The following is a 12,991-nucleotide window of genomic DNA, read 5'->3' as shown; positions in this document are numbered from 1 at the left end:
TCTAATTAAATGGGATGGCAACTGTTGACAAAAAGCAACCAGATTAGCCTGTTTTTCTCCAAGAATTATATACAGATATATATGATTGACTTCTAAAATTTATCTCTCATGGAAATTTAGGCTTTAAACACGTTTTGGTAATAAGATCTCAGATTGGGGTTTTTATACATACGTTGTATGGATAGTGGTAATAAAAGTGAAGTCATTTTCCCATTTTTAAAGTATCTGTCTGATAACTATAAATGGCAGAAAAAACTCATTTTATGGTTGGACCCTCAAGTTTTAAGAGATTCTTAAATCAGGTATAGGATTTAGGTAAGGACATAAACAGCAAAGGATATATAAATTGCAATTCTTGGAAGTTTCAAAATTGGAGAACCAAATTCAAGTGATTGTACTAATTTATAATCAGTCAAAATTATCTTTGAACTGCTAGATTTGAAATTATCTTTGAACTTTTAGATGCAGAACCCCACTTAGAGGTCTCCTGAGAATAATCCTATTGTCCAAGAAAGGATATCTAGGGACCAGATAACTACATGAGATATCTGGGACTCAGAAGGTGCTGCTTAAATGGACATTGAGAATGGGTTACTGGGATACAAGGAGACTTGATGTTAGTTAACACTTGTGATAATTGTGTTGCTTTGTAGGGTTTATGTTTAAGTCTTCTTGGTTACCTTGGTGACATGTAAATCTCCCTTCTCAAAACTAGTCCTTTTTGAACCCTCTAAGTAATTTAATCTGTACCTGACAATGTAATTATGCAATTATGGGAACTGTGAGAAAACGTTATTGTCTTGTTTAGGGAAACTGAACAATCTCTATGTGCCTTTAACCAGGTACCTATACTCTGCTGTTTCCTCTCAATTGTCAACCCATATGTCTTCTCAGGGCCCCATCAGGTCTGTCTGACTATTCCAACAGCTACCAGCTTGTGGACTCCTGGAGCATCTGAAGATGCCTGCTTCAAGTGGATATCTCTTCCCATTCCCTGAGGAAGAGTGAAGTTTCCCCCATGCTTTCATCTTTGACTAAATGGAGGGCAATGTAAAGCAGTCTGGGTCCTCCCAAGCCAGCTTGAGCCCTCTTCCCCGAGAAAGACCTAAAACCTGGATTGGCCAATCAGGAGAAAGACATTTTTGGCCTACTCTGAGCTTAATGTACCATAATGCTTTGGGCACCCTGGCATAACAGACATGTTTTGCTCTCTGAATGAACCCAAGATCTCCTGCTTGATTTTGCTGACCAGGAACATTCTTCTGACAAGGACCAGGTGCCTTGAACTGGGCCCTATCTTGACTAATGGCAGCCTTCTTCTCTGTTTATGAGCATTGATATGTTATATCATGTCATGTCATGTCATTGATAGAAGAAACACAGACATCCTGGAACTATAATTTCAATGGACGCTTTTATACTTCTCTAATCTTAATGTATTTATGAATCTATCCTATTAAGAAAATTCCTTTCTCATATTTTCCCTGTGAACTCCTATGCATATCTCTACATGTACATTCTCAAGCTTTGAGAGAAAAAAACACGCACATGCAGCCCAATTTTGTTTGTCTTTCTTAGAACCAACTATAAAGGTTGATGGTTGACAGATCCAAGCACCCAACCTATTGTGGGGGAGACAAAAGAAACATCCCTATAGACTAGTATCTTGAATGACTACTGACACACTATTCCTAGCCAGAAAAAAAAAGTATAGCAGTACCTCTGACAGAGAATTCATTATGACCAGGTTGACTTCGTAGATAGATGCAAAGATAATTCAACATTAGGAAAAGAATATGACAGTGAAAATACTTCAGCCCCCATTCACAGAAGTATATTGAGAGATGCAGAAAAAGCCTTTGACATAATACTAGTCACCCAAAAATAAAAGAAAAAGTCTTTAAAAGCATAAGCACTCACTAGAAGAACTCTCTGTTTGTTTTTTAAAGGTATATTAAACAGAACCATACAATACCCGGCATTATTTTGGTAGGAAGGAGATGCTAATGGCCTACCCACAAAAACAAAAATCAAATTAGAGGTGGTCCCTCCTTCCATGTTTTTTTAAAAATTGGAATCCAGAAACTTTCATTCTGGCAATAGAAATAATCATAATAACTAGAAGACAAGAGAAAAAAATTAAAGGTACAAACTCTAGAAAAAGAGAGAGAAGATTAGACCTATCTGTAGATAAGACCTACCTTGGAAAATCCCAGCAAATCAGCAAAGAAACTAACTTGAGATAATGAAAAATCTCACAAAGGTTCAAGATAAAACAAACATTGATCAAAAGGTCAGTACTTCTATATAGCAATGATATCCAAGGGGAAACAGTAGAAAAAGAAGTTATATTCACAATGCAACAGCCTCAGAAAATTCCCTATGATAGGAGCTATGTATGAGTCCATAAATAAATGAATACATTGTTAGTAAATCAGCAGGAGCCTTTTGGGAAACATTTTGGGATTATGCAAAGATAAAGCAATACCCCTTGACCCAGAAAATCTGCTACAAAGTTAATACCCAAGGAGGACAATAATAAGAAATTCCCTGTATATATTGAAACATTTATTTGTTGTTGTCCAGTGCTATCTGACTCTTGGTGACCCCATTTGGGATTTTCTTGGCAAAGATACTGAAATGGTTTGCCATTTCCTTCTCTATGAGGAAACTGGGGCAAATAGGGTTAAGTGACTAAGTAACTTGCCCAGAGTCAAGTTTCTCACCTCCTGCTTTACTGACAAAGGAAAAGGCCATCCTTTGTGATTTTTCTTTCTCCCCTATTCAGTACCTATCATTCTAAGGACAACTCCTTTTATTCCTATCTCTCTAGCATTTTCGATGGGAATGGGTGTTATATTTTGTCAAATGCTTTTTCTGCCTCTATTGAGATAATCATATGATTTCTGTTAGTTTTGCTGTTGATATGCTGACAGTTTTTGTAATATTGAATCAGCCCTACATTTAAATTCTATCCAGTCATAATGTATTATTCTCGAGATAAGTTGCTGTAATCTCTTTGCTAATGTTTTATTTAAAATTTTTACATCTATATTCATTAGGAAAATTGGTCTATAATTTTCTTTCTCTGTTTTGACTCTTCCCAGTTTAGGTATCAGCACCATATTTGTATCAAAAAAGAGAATTTGGTGGGACTCCTTCTTCTCCTATTTTCCCAAATAGTTTATAAAGTATTGGAATTAATTGTTCTTTAAATGTTTGAGAGAATTCACATGTAAATCCATCTGGCCCTGGAGATTTTTTTCTTAGGGAGTTCATTGATGGCGTGTTTAATTTCTTCTTCTGAAATGGGGTTATTTAGGTATGTTATTTCCTCTTCCATTAATCTGGGCAATTTATATTTTTGTAAATATGCATCCAGTTCACTAAGATTGTCAAATTTATTGGCATACATTTGGGCAAAATAGCTCCTAATTATTGTTTTAATATCCTCTTCATTGGTGAATTCACCCTTTTAATTTTTGACACTGGTAATTTGGTTTTCTTCTTTCTTTTTTAAATCAAACTAACCAAAGGTTTATATATTTTATTGTTTTTTTCCCCATAAAACCAGCTTTTAGTTTTATTTATTAGTTCGATAGTTTTCCTAATTTCAATTTTATTAATCTCTCCTTTGGTTTTCAGAATTTCTAATTTGGTATTTAATTGGGGATTTTTAATTTGTTCTTTTTCTAGCTTTTTTAGTTGCATGCCCAATTCATTGATCTCTTCTTTTTTCTATTTTATTCATGCAAGCATTAAAGATATAAAACTTCCCCTAAGAATTGCTTTCGCTGAATCCCGTAAGTTTTGGTATGTTGTCTCATGATTGTCATTCTGTTGGATGAAGTTATTGACTATTTCTGATTTGTTGTTTGACCCACTCATTCCTTAGAATTAGGTTATTTAGTTTCCAATTAATTTTTAGTCTATCTTTCCATGACCCTTTACTATATGTAATTTTTATTGCATCATAATGTGAAAAGAATGCATTTAATATTTCCGTCTTTCTGTGTTGGATTGTGAGGTTTTTATGCCTTAATACATGGTCAATTTTTGTGTAGGTGCTATATATCACTGAGAAAAATGTATATGCCTTTCTATCCCCATTCAATTTTCTCCAAAGGTCAACCATATCTAACTTTTCTAAAATTCTACTTGTCTCCTTAACTTCTTTCTTGTTTATTTTGTAGTTAGATTTATCTAGTTCTGAGAGGGGGAGGTTGAGGTCCCACACTAGCATAGTTTTGTTGTCCATTTCTTCTTGTAACTCCCTTAAATTCTCCTCTATGAATTTGCATGCTATACCACTTGGTGTATATATGTTTAGTAATGATATTACTTCATTGTCTACGGTACCTTTTAGCAAGATGTAGTTTCCTTCCTTATCTCTTTTAATTAGATCTATTTTTGCTTTTGCTCTGAGATCAGGATTGCTACCCCTGCTTTTTTTTTTTTTTTACTTCAGCTGAAGCATAATATATGCTGTTCCAGCCTTTTATCTTTACTCTGTATGTATCCCTCTGCTTCAAATGTGTTTCTTGTAAACATCATATTGTAGGATTATGGTTCTTAATCCAGTCTGCTCTCCACTTTCATTTTATGGGAGATTTCATCCCATTCACATTCACAGTTATGATTACTATCTCTGTCTTTCTTGCCATCCTATATTCCTCCCTGTTTATGCTTTTCTCTCTCCTTTCTCCCTTTCCTTCCTCACTAGAGTTTTGCTTTTGACCATCACCTCCCTCAATCTGCCCTCCCTTCTATCAGCCCCCTCCCTTTTTTTCCCTTACTACTTCTTCCCTCTCTTCTATCCACTCCTCTCTTTTCTTTCCCCTTTCCCCTCTTCCTTACTATAGGTTAAATTAAATTTCTATACCTGATTATGTTATTCCGTCTTTGAGTCAAATCTGATGAGAGTAAGGTTCAAACAATGCTCATCTCCCTCTTTCCTTTCCCTCTACTGTAATAGGTCTTTGTGCTTCTTCATATGATGTAGTTTACCTTTTTCTTTCTCCTCTTCTCTTCAAGTACAATCCTTTTTCACCACTTAGATTTTTTATCATGACATCAAAGTCAACTTATTCTCATGCTCTCTGTCTTTGTATAACCCTTCTAAATGTCATAATAAAGATATAGTTCTCAAGAATTATAAGTATCATCTTCCCTTGTAGGGACATAAGCAGATTGCCCCTATTAATAAGATATTGCTTTTTTTTTTCTTTCCTGTTTACATTTTTATGCCTCTTTTGAGTCTTGTATTTGAAGATCAAATTTTCTGTTGAGCTCTGGTCTTTTCATCAGGAAGGTTTGCAAGTCTCCTATTTTACGGAATGTCCATCTCCTCCCCTGAAAGTTTATGTTCAGTTTCACTGGATAGTTGATCCTTGGTTGTAATCCAAGCTCCTTTGCCTTACAGAGTATCATATTCCAAGCTCCCTGATCTCTTAATGTAGAAGCTGAAAGGCCCTATGTAATCCTGACTGTAGTTCCAGGATATTTAAATAGTTTCTTTCTGGCTGCTTGCAGTATTTTCTCTTTGACCTGATAATTTTGGAATTTGGCTCCAATATTCCTTGGAATTTTCAATTTGGGATCTCTTTCAGGAGGTGATCAGTGGATTCTTTTGATGATTACTTAACCCTCTGGTTCTAGGACCTAAGGGCAGTTTTCCTTGATGGTTTCTTGAAAGATGCTGGCCAGGTTCTTTTTTTCATCATGGCTTTCAGATAGACCCATAATTTTTAAATTATCTCTCCTGGATTTATTTTCCAGGTCAGTTGTTTTTTCAATGAATAATTTTATGTTTTCTTCTATTTTTTTCATTCTTTTGATTTTGACTGATTCTTGCTTTCTTATAGAGTAATTAGCTTCCAATTGCCCAGTTCCAATTTTTAACGGATTGTTTTCTTCAATTAGATTTTGTACCTCCTTTTCCATTTGGCCAATTCTACTTTTTAAGGACTTGTTTTCTACACTCAATTTTTGTCCTTCCTTTTCCAAGCTATTGACTCTTTCTTGCATAACTCTTTTTATTTTCCCGATTTTTCTTCTACTTCTCTTATTTGACTTTTAGCATCCTTCTTGAGCTCTTCCAAGAAGCCTTTTTGGGCTTGAGACCAGTTCATATTTCCCTTTGAGGTTTCGGGTGTGGGTATATTGACAATGTTGTCCTCTTCCAATTTTGAGCCTTGATCTTCCCTGTCCCCATAGTAAGAATTTACGGTCATTATCTGTTTCTGTTTCTTGCTCTTCTTCTGGAGCACAGGGGGCACTGGCCCAGGTTTCTCGTGCTGAGAGCCTGGGACCTGGTCACTGGCTTTGTGTGCTGGTGCCTCAGGTGCTGGCAGCTGGAGTCTGTATGGGTCTGGCAGCTTACCTGGTGCTGAGCTGGGGTCAGCAACACTGAAGCCTCCTATGGGGAAGGTCTGGCCCCTGGAGGATGCCTGCTCATCTGGGCTGTTGCTATGAAGCACTAGAAGACTTGCCCACCAGAAGATGCCTGCCTGCCTGGAACTGCCCCTCCTGAAGCTGTGCCTCCTGGAGTTGTGCTGAAGCATGGTAGATTTGGCTGTTGGAGGACACCTGCCTGCCAGTGCATGTGGTGGTTTTCTAAGCTGGAGTCTCCCGGTTCCCCTGCACTCGAGGGGTCCTGGTGTTGGGACTTGCCTGTTCCACCACCCTAGAGCTCAGGATCTCACCCTGGTTTGCTGAGGTGTGGCTTGCTGTTGGTTTGCTGGGATGCCTTCCATCCTGTGCTCCTCCCTGTCCACCAGAGCAAAACCAACCTTTCCTGTTAATCCCCCAAGCTTCCAGGGCTGCAAGACTGCTGTGCCTCATCTTTCTGCTGGCTCGGCTGTTCTGAGGTTTTTCCTGGGGAGGATATTTTCTGGGCTTTCAGAGATCCATAAGGGAGAATGAGAGTGACTTACTTCTTACTCTGCCATCTTGGCTCCCAGAAGTCTCAAAACCCGAAGTATTATTTTCTTTGAGCATCTCTTTCATGTTGGTGGCAATCAGAGAGGCTCTCATTTAGATAGTGTCTTACTGTTATAAATGTTTTGGATGCTTGAAATGAGGTAGAATGCAATGGAAAAGCATTCATTAAGTACTTTGCATGTGCTAAGTACTAAGCACTGTGCTAAGTGCTGGGGATACAGACGGAAGGGAGGTGAAATACCTGTTTTCAGGAAGCTCCTATTCTAATGAAGGGAGAGTCCAGCTTCAGGACAGATGGAAAGCCCCAGGACCCAGGGTGGATTGTAAGGTCTGACAGTCCTTGTAGAACAATGACAGGGCAGGAGATCCTTGACCAATGATGTCATGAAGGAGATGAAGGAGAAAATGGCTCTGAAATTTGGAGTGGAGCTCTGGGTATTACCTCAGGAAGGCGCAGGGATGGGCAGGGGTAGGGCAAAAGGAGTTAGTGTTGAGGAAGAAAAGGGCTCCCTGAAGCAGATGTCTGCTGGGCTCTTTGACACCCTTTAATATGTGAGGGGTAGGTGATCTGGAGAGGGGAAGAGGAAAGTGATCAGCTCCTGGTAGGAACCCCTCTTGCTTTGCCCTTGGGCTACTGCTTATTTTCATACATCCTCCCAGTTGGTCCTTACGATAACCCCATGACATAATTTTGAGGGGGAAGGAAAGGAAGAGCTGTGCTTTTATTCATGTAGGGACCTCCTAATGAAAAGAATCTCTTTGCCAATGCAAGTCAACAGAACTGACCTTTTTGTTGTTCAGTCATTTCAGCCCTGTCTGACTCTTCGTGAGCCTGTTTGGAATTTTCTTGGCAAAGACACTGGAATGGTTTGCCATTTCCTTCTCCAGTCCATTTTACAAATGAAGAAACTGAGACAAATAGGGTTAAGTGACTTGCCCAGGGTCACAATGCCACTATGGCAGTGGATCTGAACCCAGTTCTTTCTCACTCTGAAGTCAGTGGTATATCCACTAGACCATGCTGTCTCTTCGGCAGTAATAATAATTGAAATGTATATATTACTTCAAAGTTGCAAGGCAACTATCAAGACTAGACTCAACCCTGTGAGGTAGGTTCCATGGACACTTACGTCCATTTTCCAGATGAGAAACTGAGACCTAGAGAAATAGCTAGAAAGTGTCAGAGGCAGATGAATCCATGTCTTCTTCCTGACTGCAAATCAGCATACCTGTGCATATAACCACTCTGCCTCTCTAGGTAGCATGAGTATATTGCCCCTCTCTTAGAGATGAAGGACTGGGGCCCACATTGGAGAAATATTTTAGTAAAAGTTATATAGCTACTAAGACTTGAATTCAAATCTTCTTAAGTAAGTAAATAGGATCTTCTCTAAGCAAGGCTACCAAAAATCAACCCCCCCCCCCCTTTTTTTTTAAAGTCCAACATAATGCGCCAATAAGAGGCAAGCACATACTGTGGTCAAATCTCAATCAAGCTAGCCAAATACCATCTGGCTGCCATCCCTGAATCTAAGTCCAGTGCTCTTTCCATCACATTACACTACCTCTTAATGTTATGAGGCCTCTTCTTGTTAGGCTTGGTGCAATGCAGAGAGAACCTTGATTCTAGTCCCAACTTGACCATTTACCTGTGTGACTTAGGCAAGTTCCTTCACCTTTGTGCCTCAGTTTCCTCATATGTAAAAAGAGAAGGTTAGGCTGAATGATTTCTATAGTGTCTTCTAGATCCAAATCTATGCCTCCATGAGCCAATCCTATGATTTGATGTTTACTACCGCTTAGGAAATACTGATGAGGCTGTGTAGGAAGCCAGCTCTGAAATCCACAGGCAGTCTGTACTGCTAGGTCCCAATGAATACTAATAATAAATCCCATGAAGTAGTCCCATATATTTGAAATTACAACTGTTATTACCATAATTTATATATTTATAATATATGTATATGTTACTATATACTATATATTTATACTATACTATACATATGCTATATATACATATATACTATGTGTATATACTATGTACATTATAATATAGTCAGCTATGCAAAGTTATAATTATGTAAAATATGGTCATTGGTTCCAGTCCAGCAGAAACATGCAGTTCAAATAAAACAACTACTTCTCCTTCACAGCATTCATTTTTTTGCATCAATCAGGACTTTGCTGTATTTCATATTTAGAGAGGTCTGGATGCTGTCACTGCTATGTAGTATTAGTCCAAACTTGTCACTTAGTCAGTTTTTCTCTTAGTATGCCTGTCTGTCAAAGGTCTCCTTCATTCAATTATCTTAATCCCTGTCTATCAAGTGCATCACTTACAAATCAAGTCATCCCCCTCCTGAGGTCACTGGTCCTCTTAGAGAAGGAAGGATGAACAACACCAACAAACAACAATCTAGCTTTTAATCACTGAATGGGTGTTGCCTCAGACAAACTGAGACCTGGGAAAGACCTTAACTTAAAAAGGCCAAGATGCTCCACTGCTCAAGACAACACCTCCAGTTGTCACCGGTCTCTTTTATTTACACATATATAGTTTGTGTGTATGTATATACACATATTTATAGATACAGAAATAGATATAGCATGTCTAAAATAAATACAAATATATGTACACATACAATGTATAGACACATATATAGCATGTCTAAAGTAAATACAAATATATGTATGTGCACATACATATACATACACAAACATACATATAGTGGTCAAGTACAAGGTAGTTTGGGAGGGAAGACACTAGTGGGTTAGAATAGGGGGACCAGGAAAGCAAGAAAGGATTTATAAAGAAGATGGTGCTTGAGCTCCATCTTAAAGGAAGAGAGGAATTGTCTTAGAAATAAGGAGGGATTGCATCCCAGGTATGTGGGAAGTGAGTGCAAAGGCATGGAAATGGGGGATGGATTGTTGGGTGTAAAGAACAGAGGGAAGGACAATTTAGCTGGATCCCATAGTGCAGGAGGGGGAGTAATAGCCAGTGAGGCTAGAAAGACAGGCCGGGACTAGCTTATAAGGGCTTTAAAAGCTAAACAGAAGAATATCTATTTTCTTCCAGACGCCATAGAGTTGATTGAATAGGGGAGTCATATGGTCAGATCTGTGCTTAAGGAAAATCCTTTCAGTAGCAGTGTGTAGGATGGACTGGAGTGGGAAGAGAGACTTGAAGCAAGGAGCCTGACAGAGAGGCTGTTGCAATAACCTTCATCACATGTGGTTAAAGCCTGAACTAAGGTGATAGCTGTGAAGGTGAAGAGAGGGAGAGGGAGGAGTCAGAGACAATGCTGAGGTTATGAATGTAAGACACTGGGGATGCCTTCAAGAGATGGCAGCCACTTTCAGAGGGAAGAGAAAGTTTGGAATCATTTCTGTGGGGAATGAGGTAGGGAATCCATTAGGGAGGAATAAAAGGGCTGCTTTACTGAAAGGAGGACACGACTGAGGTTAGGTACATTAATTTGTAATATTACCCATCAGCACTGTTGTGCGACTTGTCAGCTGCATTGAGTGTCTCATACAATTAGAGGGGGAAGATGGTGCGACTACTCCAGGGCTGATCTCTTTTCTGCTCTAATACACAGTATTTCAAAGATCAGAAATTCATGGGATTATATATTGAGAGCTGGAAGGAACATTTCATCACCTTTGGGATTTAAACTCAGCTCTTCTGTACTTCCAGCCCAGCACTCTATCCCGTGTCACCTAGCTGCCTCAAACAAAATTTATTAAGTCTGCAGTAGTCATGAGAAGCAATGTTAATGTGGGTACTCCTTCCACTGACTTAGTTCACTTAGCTCTATAATGTAGTAGACAGACTGCAAGAGTTTCTATGGCTAAAAATGTCATCTCCCTGAAACCAACTTGGTGACAAGCTTTTCTGAATTTAGTTTTGTTGGTCCCTGGGCAACAGTTTGTCATTGTACCCACACTAGAAGGTTTTCCAGCTTAGTAGAATCTACCAGAACTGCTGATCTCAGGGCATAGCCTTCAAGAATCCAAGTTGATCATTGAATACCATGATGAGGCATCTGAATAAGATTTTGGTATAAGTCTCTAATAACAGTATCCAGTGTTTACACAGTACTTTAAAGTATGTAAAGCATTTTATATATGATCTCATTTTTGTCATCACAACAGCTCTAGGATGTAGGAGCTAACTTTTTATAGCTTGACAAAGGTAGTACGGGTTAATGAAAGGGAGCAAGGGATGTGTCAAAGGGCTTGGGTTCAAATCATAGCTCTGTTGCATAATGACCTGTATTATCTTTGGGAATTCAAAAGCTCTCTAGGTCTATTTAATCAAGTGTGAAATAAAAGGGTTAGACTAGATGATCTCTAAAGTCCCTTTTCTAGTTGTAAAGCATTATGACCTGAAGTGTCATGCTTAAGAAATTTTTAGGCAGTAAGATGGCAACACCCACTGGCAAAATGTTATACTGCAGACTGGCTCTTTTTAGGCATTATAAATGTTTAGACAGAAGGAAAAGATCTAAATAATTGAAGTAATATTTATTCATGGGTAGGTAAAGCCAATATAATAAAAATGATAATTTTACCTAATCTATTTATGTAATGACATCCCAATTAAATTACTAAAAAATTATCTAAGTTAGAAAAAAAATAATAAAAAAGTTTATTTAGAAAAACAATAGGTCAGGAACTACAAAGAAATCAGGGGTGAAAAGATGTAAAGGAAGCAGATCCAGTAGTATCAGACCTTAAACCATATTATAAGGTGATAGCGTCATTGAAGTTTTAATGAATAATCTTGATTAAATTAAAATTTTCTTGTATAAATAAAACCAATACAGCCAAGAATAGAAGGAATGCAGAAAACTGGGCAAAAAACTTTCATAGACAATCTTTCAGACAGAATGGGATTGGACTGAAATACTGTTGTGATGCAGGAAATGATGAGCTGGTTGACTTAGAGAAACATGGAAAGATTTGGACTTATGAAAGAAGATACTATCCACCTTAAGAGAAACAGTTAAGTAGAAATAAGCACAGTATGGTCTCACATATGTGCGTATGAGTGCATGTGTGTTTATAGATGTCTATGTATACGTGTATGTATATATGTACACGCACAGACATATCTCTATATTTAATTTGTAGTCTTCTTTGGCGGGGAGGGGAAAAATAAAGTAAAAAGTGCACAGCAGAGAACAAAAGAAAATCTGTAAAGAAGCAAAGCAAAGCTGGACAGCTTTGAAAACAATGTGTAGTATTTATTATATAGGCTTTTTTGAAATGGAAATTTATTGCTTTGTATTGAATCCTTTCATGTTCCGTGTGTACATCGAAATGTTTATTTCCTTTCTTATTTTGTACTTAAGTTTAATATACATTTAAAAACAAAAAAAAATTTTAAAAAGGAAAAGGAATCTTGAAAAAAGTGGTAAGGAGTTGTCAGGTAGGTGGTACAGATGGTCCATGTGTAACTGAGCCACAATTGTGTAACTGCTCAATATGAAGTTGGAAAAGTGCAGGAAAGTACTGATATTTCCAAATTAGGTTTTCCTAGTTGATTTTGATATTATGCAAATCATAATTATGTAGTCCAAATCTCTCATTTACAGCTGAGGCCCATAGAGTTAAAGTGACTTCTCAAATTCCAAGATAAGTGTGTGGCAAAGCTTGGGACTTGAACCTCATTTCATGTCCACTGCTTTTTCTACTACACTATACCATTTCTGTTGAAGAATCAGAGTATGAGAGCTAGAAAAGACCTCAGAAAGCATCCAGTCCAATACCCTCATCTTGCAGATGAGAAAGCATCACTTATTGGAGGTAATAAATGGCTGAATGTTTTATCTTTGTGCCAACATATGCTCAGCTCTTGGCATCCAGGGATGTAGATGGGATTAAACTGACATAAAATTCTTCGAACTTATTTGAGCAAAGTGCTAAGGAAAATTTCTCTTTCTGTTTAACTGAATTTGATTCTATGGGGAATGGAAATCAAACTAAAATTCTGTTCATCTAAGATAAATTGCTTCTTCCAGGAAATTAAATAGAACCCAGT

Source organism: Vombatus ursinus, unplaced genomic scaffold (assembly GCF_900497805.2).
Source record: "Vombatus ursinus unplaced genomic scaffold, bare-nosed wombat genome assembly UNPS02014813.1, whole genome shotgun sequence".
NCBI classification, from domain to species: Eukaryota; Metazoa; Chordata; class Mammalia; order Diprotodontia; family Vombatidae; genus Vombatus; species Vombatus ursinus.
This window is presented reverse-complemented; position numbering follows the sequence as displayed.